The 23388-nt window shown below is 43.8% G+C and overlaps 1 protein-coding gene across 5 annotated transcripts in view; it reads right to left on the bottom strand.

Moving 5' to 3' along the window:
• Sik3 (SIK family kinase 3) overlaps positions 1–23388 on the bottom strand; it is a 212914-nt gene that overhangs the window by 140182 nt on the left and 49344 nt on the right. Inside the window, exon 1 of one of the 5 annotated variants that reach the window (XM_076925021.1) lies at positions 22733–22837. The exons of the other annotated variants lie outside the window; for them this stretch is intronic. The gene's annotated coding sequence lies outside the window, so the exon portion shown is untranslated. Of the gene's footprint in view, positions 1–22732; positions 22838–23388 lie in introns of those variants that run through there. 5 annotated transcript variants of the gene reach the window in all.

Here is a 23388-nt window from a genome sequence, read left to right as displayed (position 1 = left end):
CCCTACCTTGACTTCCCTCATCCTCTCAAGCTGCTTTGGATCACAACTGTCGAAAACCTAATTAACACAGTATTGATATTTTCTAAATGCAATCTACTGTGAAAGTCAAGTATTACTTTTCAAAGGTCATATAAGGCAGCCCTGGAATCCATTCCAGCCACAGCACTAAGCAGGCGTTTCCGTCAGAGGTCTCTCCAGTGCCTTGTGTTCGGTCTCACTGAAAAGGCATCACTGCTATAGAGCTGAATGGCGGAGCACTTGGGTGGACTCAGCCTTTGACTTCCTGAGAGCTAAGACTGCAGGTGTCCACTGCTATATCCAGCTACCCAATCAAGACTGATTTTACTTTTATGTGTGCCTGTGCACCTGAGTGCAGGTGCCAGAAGAGGCCAGACGAAGACATCAGATCCCCTGGAACTGGAGTTACAGGTAGTTATAAGCACCCAACATGGGTGCTAGGAAGCCAGCTCTGGTCTTCTGCAAGAGTATTGAGTGTTCTTAATTGCTGAGCCATTTCTACTCCCCAGGAACAATACTTAACAATTAAAATCAGCACTTGGGAGGCACAGGCAGCGGATTTCTGAGTTCGAGGCCAGCCTGGTCTACAGAGTGAGTTCCAGGACAGCCAGGACTAACTATACAAAGAAACCCTGTCTCAAAAAAACAACAACAACAACAACAACAAAAAAAACCAAACACACACACACACACACACACACACACACACACACACACTTAAAATCATCCAGCAGCTAAAAGGGCTTGCTACTGAGTCTGGCCTAAATTCCATCCCCAGGACCACATGATAGGAAGAGAGAAATCAACTCACAAGAAATACTTTATTTTTATTTTTATTTTTTGGTTTTTCAAGACAAGGTTTCTCTGCATAGCCCTGGCTGTCCTGGAACTCACTCTGCAGACCAGGCTGGCCTCAAACTCAGAAATCTGCCTGCCTCCTGCACCTCCTGTGCCTCCTGCCTCTGCCTCCCAAGTGCTGGGACTAAAGGCGTACACCACCACCACCCGGCCTTTCTTTTTCATTTAAGTATCGAGAAGTCTGATGTGCCAGTGTGGCCCAGGCTGCTGCCCTTTCGTCAACCTAACTGCATCTTGGCAGTTTCACTCATCCAAAGAGAGTAGCAAAACAGTAAAATTAAGTACTTCCATGTGGAAAAAGAACATGGAAAATATCATTAAAATTCAGTACAAGAGATGAGGGGAAAGCCACAGTCTAAGCACGGATAGCACTGGTGGGAAGCTTTCGGGAACGACCATCGATGGAGGTTTGTCTCAGAGCATCAGAGTTTCTTATAAAAGCTTGTTTTTATAAGTTCATGTATATTCACGATGTGATTCACTTGGTGGGAACATACAGTCATCCAGATGCAGTGCAAAGGCTACAGCCTTAAGCTCTAGCTTACGCGTCAGACTTAAAGGTTAGAGTAGCATTTCTTGAAAATGTATTAGTCACTGCTGCTAACTATACATCTCTAGAGAGAATATGGAAACCAAGGCGGGCTAGTGGCACACAAGCTTGACACCAGGAATAGTTAGAAAGTCAAGCCACATCAGGAAATAACATGGAACTCTGTTCACATCTGCATGCTTCATCACCCTGGAAATTTCACATCAGAGACCTTAAATAAGAATTTTCGGCTACTTGTCTCAAAGTGACTCAGCCAGCCTAACTTTACTGTCTAAACATCTGATGAGACAAGGCAAGACTAGAGCAACCGGTCCACAAGCACCCAAGTTAGCACAAAGCCAAGTATAACCTGACCTGTAACTGATGGGCATGTCTCCTCAAAGTCTCAAGTCATTCTACTTAAGTGCAAGCCGCATTCCTAGCGAGCAGCTTGTGTGTCCAGGATCCACCAGTACTTGTAATAGAGACTGAAACGTGCAGGCATCTGCCATTTCAAAAGCAGCTGCTATTTTAGTGCTGCTGCCATTGCTACTTCTAAGCAAGGAGAGAGAGGCCTGACTGGAGCCTGTCAGGTAAGGAATAGCTGAGAGGACTCAACTCCATTCCTATGGCTTCCACACCTGAACTCTGCCTCAAAGTCAAACCCTCCCTCGATTTTCACCCTGAGACCCTTCATCTACTCAAGACATGTCTATTAAATACATGAATTATTAACTACTGTAAGGCAATAAACAGTGCACATGGTTCCTGCTTTTGGTGGTCTAAGAAGGTGTGGTATAATCTAGCTTAGTGGTCAGGGACACTTAACTGTGGTAGGGAGATAAGTACCCTGACACGGGACTCCCCACAAGGAGTAGGGATGGAGTGAGGAGGTCTTGCTGTGGGGAGCCCCTTTCTCCAGGAGGTTACAGTGTCACAGGAGCTTGAATGTCACAGAGATCTGGCAAGTGAAGACCATGGATGATCAGTGGCCCTCAGGCCAGAAAAAAGACATGTAACATACAAAGGAAGTACCTTGGCACAGCCTGTAGCCACCCCAGGCAGTGTAGACATTAGGCTGTAACAGCAAGAGTCAATGCTGGGCTAAGGACAGCAGGCTTTGCTTTACAGGCAATATTGGACAGTGAACATGAGTAAATGTTAAAATCCAGGAGTCAAAAATACAAATGTGCTTTAGTGGGCGAGATAAAAGAGGGATACAAGACCAGAAATAGGAACACCAGTTTGACTCCAACACAGCAGCACACAAAATGTGAGGCCCTCAATTACAAACAGTGAAAAGGGGGAGGTAACAAATTAGGGTGCTATTTTGGAAATAGAATCTTAACACATGGTAACTGACAAGACATGCTGAGCAAAATTCAAAGGGAAATGTAGGCTACCTTCCAGACTTTCCACTTCAAACACGGAAAGGTCATGTAGCCATCAGGGAAAGTGGAGGAGTTGATAAACTCCACACAGTTCCGTTTGTGAAGTGTGGCTTAAGGCAAAGGAATCTAGTGGGCAACAGGAAACTGGGCTCTAAAACACTGAAGAAATACACAATTAAACCGTAAGCTGTAGTGGAAGATGAAGGGCCGGGTCTGATTAACATTAGAAGAATATAAACACATATACTAGGCTGAGGACAGAGCCATAGGGAACCCAGACTGTCACAGAAAGAGGGACGATGCCAAGGAGCAGACGAGACCATGCAGAGGAGAGATGTATTAAGTAGCAGGAGCCCAGAGTGGAGGTGAGAACAGGGCAGCTTTCCCTCCCTTTTCCACAATGCATATCTCATATATATATATCATATATACGCATGTGTGTGTATGTATTCCCCCACCCAAAGGCATCAAAACTGAAAGCTTCTCTGTACATTGCATTGATGACTACTTAACATGTAACCTCCAGTATACTGGGCCCATGAACAGTGACTTCACACCTCAAAATCTATTCTAAACATCCTGGAGACTGACTGTGGCCTTATATGCAAAATTATTCATCAGAACATTATTTATAATAGTTACAAAAGAGAAAAGTCTTAAACACACAGCAGAAATATAAACAATTTATGGTAAAGCCATAAAACATAAGCTGTTTAAAATTTATATTCATAGGTAGATTTAACTGACATATAAAGTACTTAAGATTTTGAAATGAAACCCAGCATATCCAGCTAAATGTATAAAATAAAAATATAAAAAATATATAAATAAATAAAACTGTGGGGGCTAGGGAGATGGCTTAGTGGATCACGTACCTATGCACAGGCATGAAGACTTGAGTCTGGATCCCCGGCAGCCACATAAAACCGAGGGCAGGTATAGTACTGGGGAGCCTGGAGACAGGAAGCTCCTGGGGGCTTGCTGGCTAGCTAGTCTACCACAACAGCCAGCTCTAGGTTCAGAGAGCGACCTCACCTCAAAACACACGTGGAAAGCAATAGAGGAAAGTGACTGCACTCTGGCCTCCACACAGGCTCACACAGACAATCGCATCTGCACACATGTGAACATTCACTTACATACTATACACAAAGGCAGGACGGCAGGCAGGCAAACATAAAACGCAACAAATGACAGGTACTGAGCCTGTATTATGCTCTGCAAGCCTTTGGCTTATTTTTAATATATTAAGTTTAACTAAGTGTATACACCACGTCCTCAGTCTGGGCTTCCGGGCCGCCTGCACATCTTCTTGGTAAAATGTCTTTGCCCTTTTGCCAATTTCTAACTAGTTTGTCAGGGCTCTCTTACCTGAAGACTGGAGTTCTTTATTCTAGAGGCAGCAGACCCTTTTCTAATCATGGGGCACTAATTTGAGAATATTCCATCCCCTAACAAAATCCAAAGATATCCAAGACCCTTATCCAACATGGTATATTAACATGCACCATAATACATCTTTAATATTAATGATGTTAAAATTCCTGGGCCTACAACTGGATGGCTCCTTGGATGACAAACTCACAGGCACGGGGCCACCCGCACTGCTCTTCTACTGAACATCCAGTTGGTGAGTTCTTTCTCCCACTCAGCAGTAAGTTCGGTCATTTTGTAACACTGTTGGCCTGGTTTTGTTGTGGCTCAGGCTGGCCTTGACCTCCTGACCCTCCCATCTTGGCCTCGCAAGTGCTTGGATTACAGCATATTAGCATAGTTTTCAGATGAGCAAGTTTTGAGTTTTTCGAAGCCAGCTTTACCACTATTTCCTTTTATAGATCATGATTTTTGGTATGAAATCTGAGAATTCTTTACCTTGCTCCAGTCTCCAAAAAATGTTCTACTTTCTTTTCCCAGAAAATTGTTACCTTTCCAATTTACATGTAAACCTGTGATCCATTTTGAGTTGATTTTTGATATAAGAAATCAAGATACAGGATATCAAGAGAGTTAGGCCAGGCAATAGTGGCACATATCTCTATTCCCAGTACTTAGGAGGCAGAGGCAGGCAGATCTCTGTGAGTTCAAGGGCAGCCTGGTCCTTAAAGTGAGTGTCAGGACAGCCAGGGCTATACAGAGAAACTGTGTCACAAAACAAACAAACCAACCAACCACATAAGAAGCCAGGCCTGTACTGCATGCCTGCCTCTACTGCATGCCTGCCTCTACTGCATGCCTGCCTCTACTGCATGCCTGTAGCCCCATTACCATCAGATGAAGGATTCACGAGGACCCCAGGGTTTGCTGATTAACTAATCTACCCAGTTGGTATGCTCCAGGTTCCATAACCTTGTCTGGAAAAAGAAGGTGGAAAACAATAGAAAAGGAGATACAGTATTGACCTCTGGCCTCCACTCATACAACATGTATGTGCACCACACACACACACACACACACACTCATACAACATGTATGTGTACCACACACACACACTCATACAACATGTATGTGCAGACCCCCACACACACACTCACATAACATGTATGTGCAGACCCCACATACACTCATACAACATGTATGTGTACGCCCCCTCATACACATCGATTGAAAACCTCTGAGGTTATATATAATAAATCTGTCATTGGGGCCTGGATGTGGCAGTAAACACCTTTAATGCCAGCCCTAGGGAGCCGGAAACAAGCAGATCTGTGTGAGTTTAAGACCAGCCTGGTCTCCACAGTGAGTTCACGGCATTCAGCGACATACTGTAAGACCCAGTCCTAAACACAAAAACTGCTCCGGGTGGGGAGAGATGGCACAGAGGTTAAGAACACAGGTCATTCTTACAGAGATCTAAGTCTAGTTCCCCACACCCTCATGGTGGCTTACAACCATCTCTGTAAATTCACTTCCAGGGGATGCAACAGCTTCTTCTGGCCTGCACACACCAGGTAGACATTAAGTACCCAGACATACATGCTGGCTAAACAACCACACCACTAAAAAGAAAAAGCAATTTGTTGTTTTCCTTTCCCTCTCTAATATATTCCAGTAACCCAACCAGCAACACATGTATGCTATCATCTATACATGCATTTTTTAAAGCTTTGCTTGCTTGCATGTATGTATATATGTATGTATGCATGCATGCATGCATGTGTGCGTCCTACATGCATGATGTCCCCACAGAGATCAGAAAAGAGCATCAGATCCCCTGGAACTGGTGTAGATGGTTTTGAGTTACCATGTGGATGCTGGGAGCCAAACCCAGGTCAGATGGGTTAGTAAATAAGATAATGACAGAGACAATGGCACAAACTGCTTATCTACTCTTACTGCAGCTAGGACATATACAAATTAAAACAAAACAAAACACCTTATTGGGACAGTAGGTATAGCTCAGTGGTAGGACACTTACCTAGCATGTGAAAGGCCATGAGTTTGATCCTTAGTGTGTGCATGTGTGTGTGTGCATGTGTGTGTATACACGCACACATGCATACACACACTTGCACACACACACAGAGAGAGACAGAGAGAGAGAGAGAGAGAGAGAGACAGACAGACAGACAGACAGACACAGAGAGACAGAGAGAAAAACAAAAAGAGGGGAGAGAGGGAAAGTGCTAGGCATGGTGACAAATGCCTATAATCTCACTCACTTGGAGGTTGAAGTAGACAAGATGATCCTGAGTTCTAGGCCAGCCTCGCTATATAGCAAAGAAGGAAGAGAACCTATCAAAGTCACAATTTTAAGGCACCATTATACCGTTTGTTTTTCTGTTTAAAAAGAAACACCAAGGGGGCTGGAGAGATGGCTCAGCGGTCAAGAGCACTGACTGCTCTTCTAGAGGTCCTGAGTTCAATTCCCAGCAACCACATAGTGGCTCACAAACCATCTGTAATGGGATCCAATGCCCTCTTCTGGTGTGTCTGAAGAGAGTGACAGTGTACCAAATATATAAAATAAGTAAATCTGAGAGAGAGAGAGAGAGAGAGAGAGAGAGAGAGAGAGAGAGAGAGAGAGAGAGAGAGAGAAGATTCAATCCCTTCAATGTGAATCTCATACATTTAGGAAATACAGATACATCCTATAAAAAAAGTGTATTGTTTTCTAATTCTCAGACAATTTATTTAAATAAAAATGGAGTTTCTGTTTGTTTCTTACTTTGGGTAGTAGAAAGGTAGCTAAAAATGAGCAAATGTTCCTTTCCAATTGTAACATCTGTAGTCCAAGATGGAAGTGGACTAGTGATAACAGGAACCATTTGTCTGCATTTCTTCCATTAGTGGGCTTTTGATTTCTTTTGTTAATTTTGAGGTGAGAAAAGGTTACTATTCACAATGTAGTAGCCACAATGGCAGGCGTGGACCATGGCAGTAGGTACCACAGTGAGATTCTACCAATAGTCTGGTAGGAGCACTTAAAACATTATCTCTCACATGAAGCCTCAAATACTGGTTGGAGGTGCACACATCGATTCTCTGCAGTGCACACACATGCATACTATCCTCTGCAGTGCACACATGCACACTATTCTCTGCAGTGCACACATTCACACTATTCTCTGCAGTGCACACACATGCATACTATCCTCTGCAGTGCACACATGCACACTATTCTCTGCAGTGCACACATATGCACACTATTCTCTGCAGTGCACACATGCACACTATTCTCTGCAGTGCACACATGCACACTATTCTCTGCAGTGCACACATATGCACACTATTCTCTGCAGTGCACACATGCACACTATTCTCTGCAGTGCACACATGCACACTATTCTCTGCAGTGCACACATATGTACACTATTCTCTGCAGTGCACACATATGTACACTGTTCTCTACAGTGCACACATATGCATACTATCCTCTGCAGTGCACACATGCACACTATTCTCTGCAGCGCACACATATGTACACTGTTCTCTGCAGTGCACACATATGCACACTATTCTCTGCAGAGGCAAGATACAAATGAAAGTGACTGCATGCTCTCAACACTGGGCTTCTTGCAGAAATCCTTAGAGTCCTTGCTTATTCTGGTCAAGCTAAGCAAGAAATCAAAGCATTTTTAAAGACTTTATTTTTAAGATACTTAAAAATAATACTTCCTCACATGAAAGAGCATATATTATATACAAATGAAAGCAATAAGCATCTCTGGCATCACAATATAGGTTACAATTTCTTACCCTTGACCTAGAATTTAGTAAGCACTTGCTCATAAATATTTTGATTTCTCTTAAGCCTAGAACCTATCATCATATATTGGTTTACTAAATAACAATAAGCCTGGCCCTGACTAACCCTGTTAATCTTGATTCCCCCACACCACCCTCCAAAAAAATTATTTCTGCTCTGGTTTCATCTTAGAATACAACCACACACAGCTCTCAAAAAGAGAGGTGGTTGAGGGAGGGAAGGAGGAAAGGGTTGGCCTCACATCTCTGAGCAGTCCATAAGGTCCATGCAGCGAAGTTCTCGTCTCCTTATTCAAATCTTACTTAAAACAGGATGTAGTGTCATACACCTTTAATTTCAGCACCCAAGACACAGAGACAGGCAGTTCTCTGTGAATTTTAAGGACAGTCTGGTCTACACAGAGAGTTCGAAGACAACCAGGGCTACACAGAGAGAGCCAGTCTCAAAAAACAAAAAACAAAAAAAGAAAGGAAAAAATCTTACTTTATATCAGAATCATTGTTGTGGCTGGAGAACTGGCTCAGAGGTCGAGAGCACTTGCTGCTCTTGCAGAGGACCTAGGTATGGCTCTTAGCACCCACACAGTGGCTTCTGACCTCCTCGGGCACCAGGCATTCGTGTAGTATACACATGTGCATGCAGCCAAAACATTCATATACATAAAATTAATTAATTACATTTTTAAAGCATTGTTAAATTAAGTGCTCATCTCATAACATACCTCATATAAGGAGAGAAAAACATGATTTACAGCAATCATCAGTAGAGAGAATAGTCCAAAACACCAACATCACAAAACAGAATTCAATAAAATGTTAAATCTAGGCCAGGCAGTGGTGGCGCACGCCTTTAATCCCAGCACTTGGGAGGCAGAGGCAGGTGGATTTCTGAGTTCGAGGCCAGCCTGGTCTACAGAGTGAGTTCCAGGACAGCCAGAGTTACACAGAGAAACCCTGTCTCGAAAAACCAAAAAAAAAGTTAAATCTACTCACTCAAGAAAAAAGACCCTTGCATATTTCAAAATAATATGTGGTATTTCCAGTGGTGCCCTAGACAATACTTAATGCATTTCATGTGCACACCAAATACAATGCCCTTTTGTAAGCTGATCAGCTTTGCAGACCACAGATCCTTGAATTCAAACATGTACTGACTCTGGGAACTTGGACAAGTTCATTACATTCCCCAAAAACCAGTCTCCTTCCATGTAAAATGAAATTAATAAAACTTCATCATAGAGATACTTTCTGACATGGAGTCAGTGGGTAGGCATGCATGTAGTAAGATGTATAAGTTAGGATATTATGTGATGACTTGCAATCAATGTGTGGACCTATGCGATCAGGTCTTCAAACACGATGCAGCTTCCTCCCTCCTATCTTCTTCCACTTGGTTCCACCCACGGATTCAGATGTGCACCACTGAGTGATGTTGCCTGTTCTACAGCACAATGGAATCAGGCAGCATAGACTGTTTGGTGTCTGGCTTTTTTCATTCTATGTAATCAACGGTTTTTTATATTCACCTTTTTTTCTGAGTAGCATTTTATTGTTTTCAGTTTGGGGGTTAAACTCAATTTTTTTTCCAAACAATAAAAAGACGTATGATTAAAATCTGTTTATTAGAAGTACTCATGATATGGAATATCTCACCACCAATATTAATACATTAATATATGAAGCTCTGGCCGTTCTAGAACTCACTCTGTAGAGCAGGCTAGCCTCAAACTCACAGAGATCTACCTACCCTCTACCTCCTGAGTACTGGGAATAAAGGCATATATACACCACCATGCCCAAAATACCAGAATCTTTTCTATCTAATAGATACCTTTTAATTCCACAAAATATTGAATCTTCAAAACTAAAGATAAATTTCTACAAATAGATAATCAGGAGGTTCTGTGCCAACAGCACTGGGGCTGGGGTCTGCTGGACTGTGGCCTCAGCATCCTTACACAGGAGCTCCTGACACAAACGATGGAAGCAGTTTCTTCTAGCCATGGCTGACGCTCCTGAGTACAGTCAGATAATGAGGCTGGATGTGATACATGACACAACAGTATTCAAGGGATGGGGAACAAGGCACAAGTCTAAAAGTCCATCTGAGAGATTTTGTTTGCTTGCTTGCTTGCTTGCTTGCTTACTTGTTTGTTTAAGACAGGGACTCACTATGTAGCCCAGGCTGGCTTCCCAAATGCTAGCTGGGATTAAAGGCATCCACCTGACTATTTGCCCTTTTTTTTTTTTCCTTTTTTTCTTTATTTCTTTCTTTCTTTATTTCTTTATTTCTTTTTTTTTTTTTTGGCAGAGTCTCATTAAGTTGGCTAGGTTGACCCAAAACTGCTGAGGCAAGTAATCTTACATCGGCCTGCCAAGGACTGTGATTACAGGCAACATCACCATGTCTAACTAAATCATTGTTCACTACTTATGTGTCCAACATACAGGCTTTGCTAGAACCCAAGACACATTATTTTGGAACAAGAGAAAAAGAAAAAGTAACTTGATAGAGTGCTTGTAAAAAGCCCTGAGGTTTTATGCCAAGCACCATAAAGCAAACCCAGCAGCTCATTCTTACAGCCCCTGCACTTGGGAAGTGAAGACAAGATCAGATATTCAAGGCCAGTCTTTACAACTCAGCAAGTTCAAGGGCAGCCTGGGATACACGAAGTATTTAGATGGACTGATGGGTTGATGGATGGATGGATGGATGGATGGATGGACAGAAGGATGGACAGATGGGTGAGTGGGTGGATAAATGGAAAGAAAATGAAAGGAAAAAGCAAATAAAAACCATAGATACACAGTTTTTTATAATAACATAAACAATATGCATCATTTCCTGAAATTAAGATACTAGAGCATGGAAATATTCTTAAAGAATCTCAAGGAAAAAAATACTTAGAAAGAAGGAACCGTGGAAATATGGGGCCACACCAGCACTGTGAGGACAGAGGCCTGCGCTGTCATAGCTGTCTTTCTATGCTAAGGATTGAAGCGGGGGTCTCATGAACTCTAGGCAAGTTACTTTCCCAGACCTTTTTTCCCCATAGAGTCTCACTAAGTAGCTCAGGCTGGCCTTGAACTCTCACCATCTTGGTCTCAGCCTCCTGAGAAGCTGGGCTCCCAGGCCTGCACCTAGATGAGCCTTCACTATGACTTACAGAAGAAGCAAACCTCTTGAGACAGGTGTCAAAAATCAAGCTACTACATGGCACTCTTCATGGCAGACAGTAGAAAATAACTCAGAGTTTATTTTTTTTCTCTACAATTTGTTAGAAAAAAAAAAGAAAAAAGATCTAAATATACCCTCTTCAAGAACTCAAAATAATTTTGCTCAGCAGTAGTGTGTAGGCCTTTCTCACACCAGATTGCACATATTAATTATAATTATTCCATCACATAATCACCATGTCTAGTTTCTCTAGAACTTGCTTTTCTCCAAGTCAAAGGTAATGCAGACAGTACACCAGAGGCGACCAAACAGAACGTGTACACATGTGCAGTCTAGAAGACATGCTGGGTTCTCCTGGAGCTGGAGTTAAGGGCAGTCAGCTGTAAACGGCCTAACATGGATGTCAGAAGTGAAGGCTAGTCCTTTGCTCCATCAGCAAGCATTCTTAACTATTCAACCATGTCTACATCCCCATGTTTCCAGTTTTCAAAAATTTAGTAGTGGAGCATGGTAGCATGCACCTTTAATCTCAGCACTCAGGAGGCAGAGGCAAGATCTCTGTGAGTTCCAAGGCCAGCCTGGTCTACATAGTTGAGTTCTAAGACAGTCAGGGCTACACAGTGAGACCCTAACCAAAAAAAAAAAAAAAAAAAAAAAAAAAAAAAAAAAAAAGTTGGTGGGAAAAATCAAACCTACGTAAAGAACATTGTTATTCCCGCTCTACACCCCTGGCCCCTACACACTAGAATCAGACTACTAACGGTGTTAATTTAGCTGATTCCTAGGTTCCTGGTCATAACTCTGGTTGTAACCAAGAAAGAGACAATAGGACAACAGTACTTTCATCAAGGCCAAAGGCAAAGAGATCATGACTGAAAATCTGAGATCCTGAGTTCTTATAAAACTCTCTCAAGTATCCTCATAACATTTAACAGGCAAGGACGACTGCCATGTAAACCTACTGAGTAATTCTGCCCAACACATTAACAGTAGGCCTTGCCCTCAAGCACCTTCCATTAACAATGAAAATCAACCACAGAGACAGCAAAGCAAAGCAAGATGAAGGGCCACATGACTCATGGGGAAAATTAGGATGTTTGAGTTCGAAACAGAGAGTCATCACCAAGGACCAGAATAAGACTAGAAGTTGGGCAGCAACTTAAACAGGCTGTCAGGGATGGGGGGCAGGGAGTAGAGCACTCTGCCCCCACACAAAGTCCTGTCCTCCCTGCCTGACTTTGCTCACAAGGCTACTGGCAAAAGACTCCTTTCATCAGCATTAAGCAATAAATATGAATAAGATGAAAACTACAGAGCAATTCTGGGTTCCTGACACTTCCAAACAGTGAGAGAGGAAGCACTGAGATGTAAACCAGGCAAAGCAACCCTCAGCGTCTCAGCTAGGGCCAGCAGTAAACAAAAGGTCTATTGGAAGTTCTGGTTACACACAAAAACATCGAGAGTCAGCTTCCTGTGTAAGAGGGGTGATTGCCTTAGATAAAGAGACATCTTCCAAGGCAAGGAAAAAAAAAAGATTACAATCTAGCACACACACACTTAAAAATCACAAAAATCAACATTTTAAAATATTGTTAAATAGAAGGGAAGACAAATAAATCATATTATATATGATTTTATAAGAATATAGCTATATATTAGCTAACTAAAACTGAATGTCGAATTTCAAAGGGTGTACTTTAAAAGAGTAATTCTACACTAAGTACATTCTATATAATGAGGAACATCTGTTGAATCTTAATGCACAGTAGACACCCTACTACAAGTTCTTCATGATTACCTGATTTAACTCTCACAAGGACACTAGAGAAGTGAGTAGCTGCTATTACTTTACAGAAGAGTGAGGTTTGGAGCTGTGCCTAGCACTCAGTAAGCAGAAATACAAGCTAGTAATATTACACTGTGTGTTTCATAGCTAAGCTAGGAGTTGGGCACCACCTTTCTTCTGAATCACTGACCGTATAAATAACCACAAGCCCATCTGTAACATTGCAGTGTCCACAGATAGTGTGACGGGAGGGCATCGAGAAGGAATTGTTGACTTCTAGGTGAAGAGACCAAGACAGGTTCCCTAGGGAAAGCCTACATGAGCTACACCACACATGGAGGTGGGGAGCTAAGTACAGAGAGAGCAGTAAGCTCGGCTGAGGGCGGAGTTAGCACACTGCAGGTAAAGGCTAAGAGCACTGGCTGCTCCTGTGGAGAACTCAGCTGCAGCTCCCAGCACCCACAAGGCAGGCAGCTCACAGCCACCAGCAACTGCGGGCGGTTCCTGGAGAATCCAGTGCCCTCTCTTGGGCCCCCTGAATATGCACACATATATGGTGCACACAAAGACAAGTAGGTGAACACATACACAAATAAAAAATAAATTTAAAAAAATAATGTAGGCTTAGGGCCATAAGAATTCTGAATATTCAAATAAGAAGTTTGGATTTTAATGTCATAATCATACGTCTTTGTTTTACTATGTATCACAGGCTGACCTTGGATTCCTGCCTAAACCTCCCAAGGGCTGGGATTACAGGTGTGTGTGACCACACCCAGCTCTCATGGACTGTCTTTCTCTTTTTTATGGTTTCTCTGTTTGGTATACCTAAAGCATATCAACATGATGCCTTGATATACAGTAGACACAGCCGCCATCCCACACAGTTACCCTCCCCTTTTGGCAAAAGCACCTATGAAAAAAAGCCCTAAATAAAATGCATCATTAACTACAATCTTCATGCTGTATACCAGGTCTCTCCATGTATATTTTAAAACCTAGGCTAGTATGGACAGTCCCTAACGGACTACAGAGAAACAAAAAACAAACAAACCAGAAAATTCGCAACAGCAAGCCAGGTACGGTCACACACGCCAGCAACCCCAGACCTCTGAGCGAGCCCCACCGAGAGCCCCGGACCACACTCTGACTTCTCAGGCTATGCCCTAACAGTACAATTAAGTTCTGGGTTTCTCATCAAAAGTAACCCAAGGATTTCGCCTTTGCTTACCCTCACCCTACTTTTTTAAATCTTTCTCCTTCCAATTTACCATCTCCCGGTCTCTATCACTCCTTCCATGAGCCGCCCTCTCATTAAGGGTCCACTTTTGTGCTGAGCACGCATCTCATCGTTAATTCTCCTAGAGGGTTTTTGCTATTCTCTTGGGCTTGTGACCTGTCCTTCTGAGCTCCAAACAGCCCTGCTGGGATGACAAAAGTGTACACACTCCTAGTCCTCCCTGTGCAAAGCCTGTCCAAGGTACCCGCGCAAGCACCCTTTCCTTCTAAGCCTAGCACTCAACAGCTGCTCCTAGCTCCTGAAGCTCAACCCCATTTACAGACAGGTCCTGGACTTTCTCATTTGTCTCCTGTGACCCTACTGGTTGACAGATGAAATATACCAACAAACTCATCTGTCAGTTAAGCCAGCAGAGTGGTGTCTCACCCACAGCCCATCCACATGTGTCCAGCTTAACCATCAGTACGTGCATGAGGAGCTGATACATAGCACAGGCCTTTGCCCAATCTCAGTACCAAGAATCCAGGTTTCATTAACACAGATGAATGAAATCAATGGATATAAAATTCACATCACCTTTGAAAAGTTTTACTTCTGAGGCCTCTCTCCTCATCTCTGACTTTCATAAGCCTTCAATAAGCATTTCCGACTCAAACTCGGCTCGTGTGAATGCCGGCCCGAATAAAGGAAAGCCAGGTGGCTAACATGCTGGCAGAGGCGGCCCTGGCTCAAAATAATTAATCTCTCTGCTCAGCTAAGATGTGAAGTGCAGCACCAAGAAGAAAAACTGGGGACTCAGTCAATGACGGCATATAACTAAGCTAATTAAGATAAATTCTTTAAATTGTTTGCTTAGTAGCCGCCAAATTCTATAAGGAAAATAAGGGTTGCAGTAATTACGCAGCTTTGTAGCTCATCAGCTACCACAGTGGAAAATTATGTATTGTGCAATAATTATATTTGTTGAGCCAATAAAATCAAAAGCTACTGTCAGAGAGCTGTGTTTGTGTGCCCCTTACAACAGTAAATCTTTTTCCCTCTTTCAAAACTAAGCCAGGCCCAGAAGGGTTCCTAAAACCATCTCCATATTCAAATTATAAACTATTTACTTGGTCCGATTCTTCAACCTATGGAGAAATAGTTTCTTATTCAGCAAAGGGCCTTCTCCCTGCCTCACTGCCCAGTAAGGATGCAACTCCGGAGAGGAAAAGCTGGGAAGCTCCAGTTCTGAGTAGAAAACTACAGGAATCTGCCCATTTCTAGATGGCAGTTCTCGTTCTCCATCTCAACATCACAGTCTAAAGTCATCGATTAAATCAAGCACCACTGCCATATCAAGTTAAGGTTAGTTAGTCCTCAACTGTCTCTCCACTTAGTGAATTTTAAGCAGAATTTTCAAAAATACTGAAATCCAGTGCAGGTCGTGCTGGGGCATGCTTTTAATCCCAGCACTTGGGAGGCACAAGCAGGAGCCTGGCTAGTCAAACACAGGGAGTTCCAGGACAGCCAAGACTACACAGAGAAACCCTGTCTCTGTCCTCTCCAAATCCAATTTACAGTCTCCTGAACTTCGATCATACCTTACAATCCTATTTCCTTTGCTCCCCATCAGCCAACTGAACACCATGCAAAACAAAAGCCAATATAAACAATGTTCTCCTCCCCTTCCTATTCTCAGAGTGTGATGCCTTGCCTGGCACACAGGTTTTAATTATCATTTAATTGACTTAAAGGTTACTTTCAGAGTACAAGACTTCTAGCTCAGTAAAATACTTCAGTCTAAGGAGGAGAGCAAGCTTTGGAAATGTCAAGTACTGGGAAGGACAAGAAGCCACAGGCCCTCTACCTAGTTTTTAGCAATGTTGTCGTCAATAACAAACAACAGTAAAACAACAAAGACAACAAATGCCTAAGAAACTATTATAGTTTTGGGATGCTTTCTTTGCTAATTTGTTTTCTCTGCTTTGTTTTGAGACAAGGTCCCTATTGTAGCTCAGCTGGCCGCTGTGCAGCTAAGGAAGACTTTGAACAAGTAAATCTCTTGGATCCATCAAGTCCCGGGATCATAGCACCTAGCTGTATCTCTGCTTTATGAATCTGGGGAGCAGGAATGTGATGAAGAAATCTACAAAACACTATTTATAAAAGTCCATCTCAGTAAGAGCAGCAGGCCTCTCCAACTCTGGTTCCATCCATAGCAAAGCAGGGTATCTCTACTGCCAAGTCCTGCTAGGCAGGATTTGAGTCCCGGTGACTAAATCTTAATTATGACTCATTTAGACAAGCCAAGACACACTACTAAACAACAGGTAAACTGCTGACTTGAGATGGAATAATACAGAACACAACAAAGTCAACCAGGAAACATCGCTTCCCTCTTTGGGATCAAGAGATGTGAAGGTGGCCAGACAGTGGTGGCTTGATCCCAGTACTCATGAGGCAGAGGCAGGTGGATCTCTTGTGAGTTTGAGGCCAGCTAACAGTGAATTTCAGGACATCCTGGGCTATATCGTGAAACCTTTTCTAGAGGAAAAGAAAATTCAAAAGAAAGCTGGTCACTTTCCAGATAAACCTCTTCACACTCTTCATACTACATTCTAATCAGTTGGGGGGAGTCACATGACTTGCTAATTGACACCTGTAAACCCACCAGGGAAAAGACAGAAGTGAGGAATACAATAACTTGAGGGCTAGCCTGAGCTACAGAGTGGGTCCTAAGCCTATGCAGCTACAAAGTGAAAATGTGTCTCAAAAAGGAAGAGAAGAGAAGAGAAGAGAAGAGAAGAGAAGAGAAGAGAAGAGAAGAGAAGAGAAGAGAAGAGAAGAGAAGAGAGGGAAAAGAGGGGAGGGGAGGGGAGAAAAGAAGAGAAAAGAGAAGGGCCAGGTATGATGGAACTTGCCTTTAGCCCCAGCACTGGGGTGGCAGAGGCAGCTGTTCCCTGTGAACTGGAAGCCAGTTGGTCTACAGAGAGAGCTCCAAGCCAGCCAAGGTGAGACCCTGTTTCAAATCTGGCTGAGGTTGGCTCAGTAGTTAGGAACACGTGCTAGTCTTGCAACGGTCCTTGGTTCCACCCACCATCCCAAGGGATTTGATAGCCTTTTCTGGTCCCAGTGGATATGAAGCACTCATATGATACTCATACAAGCAAAACACTCACATACAAAAATAAATAAATCTTTTTGAAAAAGCTGAACTTGTTAGTCTCAGGGCTGGAGAGAAGGCTCAGTGGCTAACAGCATCTATGAGACACTCTTCCAAACATCTGGGATTGGTTCACAGCATCCACATGACTGTCTGAGGATCCAGTTCTAGAGGATCTGACACCCTCTGACCTCCATAGGCACCGGGTACACAGATCATGTACAGACACACATGCAGGCAAAACTCCCCTACACATTAAAACGAATAAAGCTTAAAAACAAACAAACAAACAATAAACTTAGGATCTTGGTAGACCAAGCTCTTAAGGTCCTAAGCTAGGTCCAATTCCCAATACATACCCCCCAAAAATGTTACTGTTTTGGGGCCAGCAAGACGGCTCAGTGGGAAAGGGTGTTTACCACCAAGCCTGATGACCTGGGTTTAAGTCCGGGAATGATGGCAAGAAAGGACTGACTCCTAGACACTGTCCTGTGATCTCCACACATGCACTATGTATGACACATGACCATCCCCACATATATGTGCATATACATATACACAAAACAAATATGTATATGCTTATATTAATACATAGAGAAGGTAACATGGATGATACAATGGCACGTTTTAAATGTTATAATGAAACTTCTATTATACACTAACTAAAACAATGTTTTAAAGAAGGCAAGTCAGGGAGATATGGTGGTGCACTTAGAAGCAGAGGTAGTTGAAGGCCTAATCTACCTAGCAAGTTCCAAGCCAACTAGGGCTACAGTAGTAAGACCCTGTCACCATACACACACACACACACACACACACACACACACACACACACCTCTGACAGTGAGAGTAATGAATACTGTTTGTTATCTGTAAATCAGCCACAGGAGTCAATCAACTACCTTTCTTGTCCTCAAACAATTGAGACAGTGTTTGATAAGAAGTTTAGCAAAGGAGTCTGGTTCCAAAGGTGACAGCTGGCCATGTGATGTCACCACATGTGGGCTCAGCCCACTGCACTCTTTGGTTCAAAGGCAGAGCAGAAGCAGAGCTTCTGTCTAAGGACAGTTTGGAAAGGACTGTCAATCTGTATCTGCTTCAGGCGGGGAAAGTGTTTGTTCAGCAGCCAAGGGGCATGGGAGGAGATTGACATGTGGCAACACCCTTTCTGGCCTCAAGTCCACATGGGTTTGTGGTTACTCTTGGATACAAGAGTATCGCTTTCAGAGCTAGAGCCCGCTAAGTCGCCAGGAAAGCCACGCTGGGGGAGCTGTGCTGGGAGTTTCCCTTGAGTTCCTGCAAGGCCCAGCCCAAGTCGAGAGCAGCCGCTGAGTCCTCACCTCTGCCCCATAAAGACCACAGCTGGGAGCTGGCTGACCCGTAAGCCATTTTCATCTCCTACAAGAACCTCAAAGATGGCTTTCACTGGAGGCTCTGGTGTGGAGCTAAAATCAGAAGTATGTTGTAGAAGTTGTCTAATTCTCCAAACAAGAAGTAAAATTTCCCTCTATACTGCCTACCTAAAGATTAGAGTGTGAGACCCATAGCACTTTGACTATGTGGCTATCCTGACCACTCCAGATTGTCTTGAGAAATTCTGAGTATTGAACTAGTCTATACACGCTGCCTTAAGAGTCTACCCATGACTCTGGTATCTGTTTCCTAAAGTTGACCTCTGGTCACCCTGTGTAAACATACACACACCAAACTGATCAAACTGGATTCCAAATCTCAGAGGTTTAAAACAAACCTGCCTGGCATGGTGCTGTACACCTTTAATCCCAGCACTCAGAAGGCAGAGGCAGACAGATCTCATTGAGTTTCAGGCCAGCCTGGTCTACATAATGAGTTCCAGGACAGAGAGCGAGGACTATATAGTGAGACCCTGTCTCATTTGTTCTAATATGAGGAAACCAGATTGGAAAGCGGTAAGTGATTTGGAAAGGTCACACAGCAGGATAGGAGCAAGAAATGAGAACCAGGGGTCCTGATAGTCTCTGCTCATGATGGCAGCCCCAGACAAGGAGAAAGCCCTACTATTCACCAGCACAGCTGAAGGAGCACTCTCCCTTCCATCTGCCTGGCTTTTAGAATACACAGCCCTCTGTTCTTCACAATAGTCTGTGTGGTAACAGGCACTAAGCCCTATTCAAGGGTCACTGACCAAGCATGACACAACACTGTGGCAAAATGCCGGTGGGAAGCAAGCAGCAAGATACTGTGAGAAAAGAAAGTCTTTACTGGGGCAACGTGATGTGTGTCTCACTTTGCTTGCTGCAGGAGCTACCTGAAGGCAGAAATTCTTCACCCTGAATCAAGTGTGGTGGTGCCATGAATATTTGGGGTTAATATCTACAGTTCTTCTCCAAGACCTTAAACTAGTACAAAAGACATACTTGCATTTAATATCAAAATATGTCTACTTTAAAATTACATCAATGCCAGCATGAAAGCACTCACTGTGGTAATCCCAGCACTGGGGACATTGAGAAAAGAGGATCATTAAGTCCACGGCCGGCCTGAGCTACTTAGTAATATGCTTTAGAAATCAAAAACAAGATAAACTGAGTGTAATGACACTGGTCTGTAATCCTAGCACTCAGGAGCAAAGACAGGAGGAGGGTAAGAATTACATAAAAAAGGATGGAGGAGGAGGGAAAGGAGGATGGAGGAGGAGGGAAAGGAGGATGGTGGAGGAGGGAAAGGAGGATGGAAGAGGAGGGAAAGGAGGATGGAGGAGGAGGGAAAGGAGGATGGAGGAAGGAAAGGAGAATGGAAGAGGAGGGAAAGGAGGATGGAGGAGGAGGGAAAGGGGGATGAAGGAGGAGGGAAAGGAAGATGGAGGAGGAGGGAAAGGAGGATGGAAGAAGAGGGAAAGGAGGATGGAGGATGAGGGAAAGGAGGATGGAGGAGGAGGGAAAGGAGAATGGAGGAGGAGGGAAAGGAGGATGGAGGAGGAGGGAAAGGAAGATGGAGGAGGAGGGAAAGGAGGATGGAGGAGGAGGGAAAGGAGGATGGAGGAGGAGGGAAAGGAAGATGGAGGATGAGGGAAAGGAGGATGGAGGAAGAGGGAAAAGAGGATGGAAGAGGAGGAGGGAAAGGAGGATGGAAGAGGAGGGAAAGGAGGATGGAAGAGGAGGAAGAGGAGGATGGAGGAGGAGGGAAAGGAGGATGGAAGAGGAGGAAGAGGAGGATGGAAGAGGATGGAGGAGGAGGGGAAGGAGGATGGAGGAGGAGGGAAAGGAGAATGGAGGAGGAGGGAAAGGAGGATGGAAGAGGAGGGAAAGGAGAATGGAGGAGGAGGGAAAGGAGGATGGAGGAGGAGGGAAAGGAGGATGGAAGAGGAGGGAAAGGAGGATGGAGGAGGAGGGAAAGGAGGATGGAAGAGGAGGAAGAGGAGGATGGAAGAGGATGGAGGAGGAGGGAAAGGAGGATGGAGGAGGAGGGAAAGGAGAATGGAGGAGGAGGGAAAGGAGGATGGAAGAGGAGGGAAAGGAGGATGGAGGAGGAGGGAAAGGAGGATGGAGGAGGAGGGAAAGGAGAATGGAGGAGGAGGGAAAGGAGGATGGAAGAGGAGGGAAAGGAGGATGGAGGAGGAGGGAAAGGAGGATGGAGGAGGAGGGAATGGAGAAGGTGGAAGAGGAATTGTGGATCATCTTTATAAAATCCAGTGGATTATACAGGATATATCTTTAAAGTAACTAATAAATAAATCTAAGAAAAGAGCTATCACTAATTTTAATTAAATAATATCATAGCAAGAATTCAATGAAATCTGAACACTTGAACAATGGGACCTCCATAACCCTCTGCAGTCACTCGCCCATACACTTTACAAGACTACACAGCCCATCCCAGTTAGCTTTGCTTGCTATGAGAAAACAATGGCCAAAAGCAACTTGGGGAGGAAATGGTTCATTCATCTTACACTTCCAGGTAAAAGTCCATCACTGAGGTTCAGAGCAGGAGCTCAGGGCAGACACTAAAGCAAAGGCCATGGAGGGACTTGCTCTCTGACTTAACTCAAACCCAGAGCATTATAACCATACTAGGCAAGGACTCTACCAAGCACCAGCTGGCTCGCACACAACGCAGGCCCACCTGCCCAGGGGACAGGCCCTCCCACGTCAGCCAGCAATCTAACAGAAGCTGTTCCTCACTGGAGGATCTGTTTTCGGGGTATGTATGGGTTTATGGCCAGTTGTCAAAAAACATGAGCATCTTGACCATTCTTTTTTCTGGAAATAGTATTATTTTTATTATATTTCTTTCAAAGTATTAAGTTTTAGGGCCTAGCACTACAGCTCAGTGGTAGAGCGCTGGCCCAGACCCTGGGACTTGCTTCCCAGCACCACAAAAACAAGCAAAGTACTTAAGTTTAAATAAATTTCAACTTTAATGTAATGAAACCAAACACATTTTATTTAAAGTATTTCTTTTAGACTTAATTACTGTCACTACTATTAACATTATGCACTTTAAAAGGTCAATATATTACACATTTTGACAATTAAAATCACAGTGAACTGCCTTCAAAAGGTTGTTGGGTGTGGTGGTGCATACTTGTGATCCCAGCACTCAGGAGGCTTGTGTTCCAAGTACCTGAAATTAAGGTTGGTCTCGGCTACAAGGTGAAATCAGGCCAGACTGAGCTACCTAGTGAAGGTGGGGGCTGCAGAGATGGCACAGTCCTTACAAGCAGCTAGCACTCTTGGGAGGTCTGAGGTTTGGTTCCCAGCACCTGCATGGTTCACAATCATCTATATTTCCAGTTCCAAGGGACCTGACTCTGAGGGCACCAGGCACACATGTGTACATATATACGTGGAGGCAAAACACTCATGGGCATAAAATACATTATTTTAAAAAATTGTCTGTTTTCTAAAAAGGCAGAAATTTAAAAGCCAATAAAATATTTAACCCTAAAAATTGAAAGCCTGATAAAAGTCTCTGTAAGTTCTCACTGGACAACATATTTGTCTAATATCTACTAAAAAAGACCTCTGAGGAACATGGCCAGGACACAATGGCAGGACCTTTGGCCTATGCACTTGCAGTGTCAGAACCTGCTTCCTCTAAATACTTTGTCGTTCTCCAGAGCTTTGCCTGGAATAGGAACTGTTTCTTAGAAATCTCAACAACCTCACATTAATACTTACTAACAGTCGATTCTGTCCATTCCCCTACTATGTTCTTGCAGAGGATAAGTTAACAGGTGTGTGACATATACAAAAGATCTTTTCCCAGGTTGGCTTACCCCATGTGCAAGGCAGATATCCACACATTTCCTCTTCCTTACTGGCCCAGTGGGGTTACAGGCCCTGAACTATCGCCAGCCTTAAATCAGACTGAGCCGCTCCCTTCCCCAGCTACTCCTTCCCTCACCTGGACTCAGAGCACTGGAAGCTGTCCCTCACAGTCCGTCATGCCAAGAGAACAGTTGTGAAAGTGTCACCATTTCACACAAGGTGACTGACTGTGATAGAACCCAGGGCCTCAAGCGCGCTCAGCAGGGTCTCTGCCACTGGGCTGTATCTCTGCTCCTCCTAGGCGGAATTCGCATTCTGTAAACTTGATCTTTAGGTGTGTTATTCCCCTTAAAAGACAACCCAGGGTTGTGCAACTATCACCACCTGACTGCTGAGCACCGCCACTGCCTCCACAGCAAGCCTGTCCCCTGCTGATCCCTCCCATTGCCCCTCCGCCCAAGGTGCTGCCGGTCGTGACTGTCTATGGATTTGCCTGTTTGGGGCATAGCGTTCCAATGTAATCATACAATCTGTGGCCTTCTGTGTCTCCATTCTAATATTAATACGTTTTCAGACGGTGTGGCAGCACCAACTGTCCACTCCTTTTTATGGCTAAACAATACTCCATTCTAGAAAGATGTCACACTTTCCTTATTCATAAAATGCTGAAAATGAGTGTTTTTTTCCCATCTTTTAGTTACTGTAAATAATAGTTATAAACATTTATGTAGGCGGTGAGGAGATAACTGTCGGGTAAGAATGCTTGCATGACAGTCTAAGTTCAAACCTCCA

Source organism: Arvicanthis niloticus, chromosome 26 (assembly GCF_011762505.2).
Source record: "Arvicanthis niloticus isolate mArvNil1 chromosome 26, mArvNil1.pat.X, whole genome shotgun sequence".
In the NCBI taxonomy this organism is placed as follows: domain Eukaryota; kingdom Metazoa; phylum Chordata; class Mammalia; order Rodentia; family Muridae; genus Arvicanthis; species Arvicanthis niloticus.
Note: the sequence above shows the minus strand (reverse complement) of the source record. Positions and strands in the feature narration are given on the sequence as shown.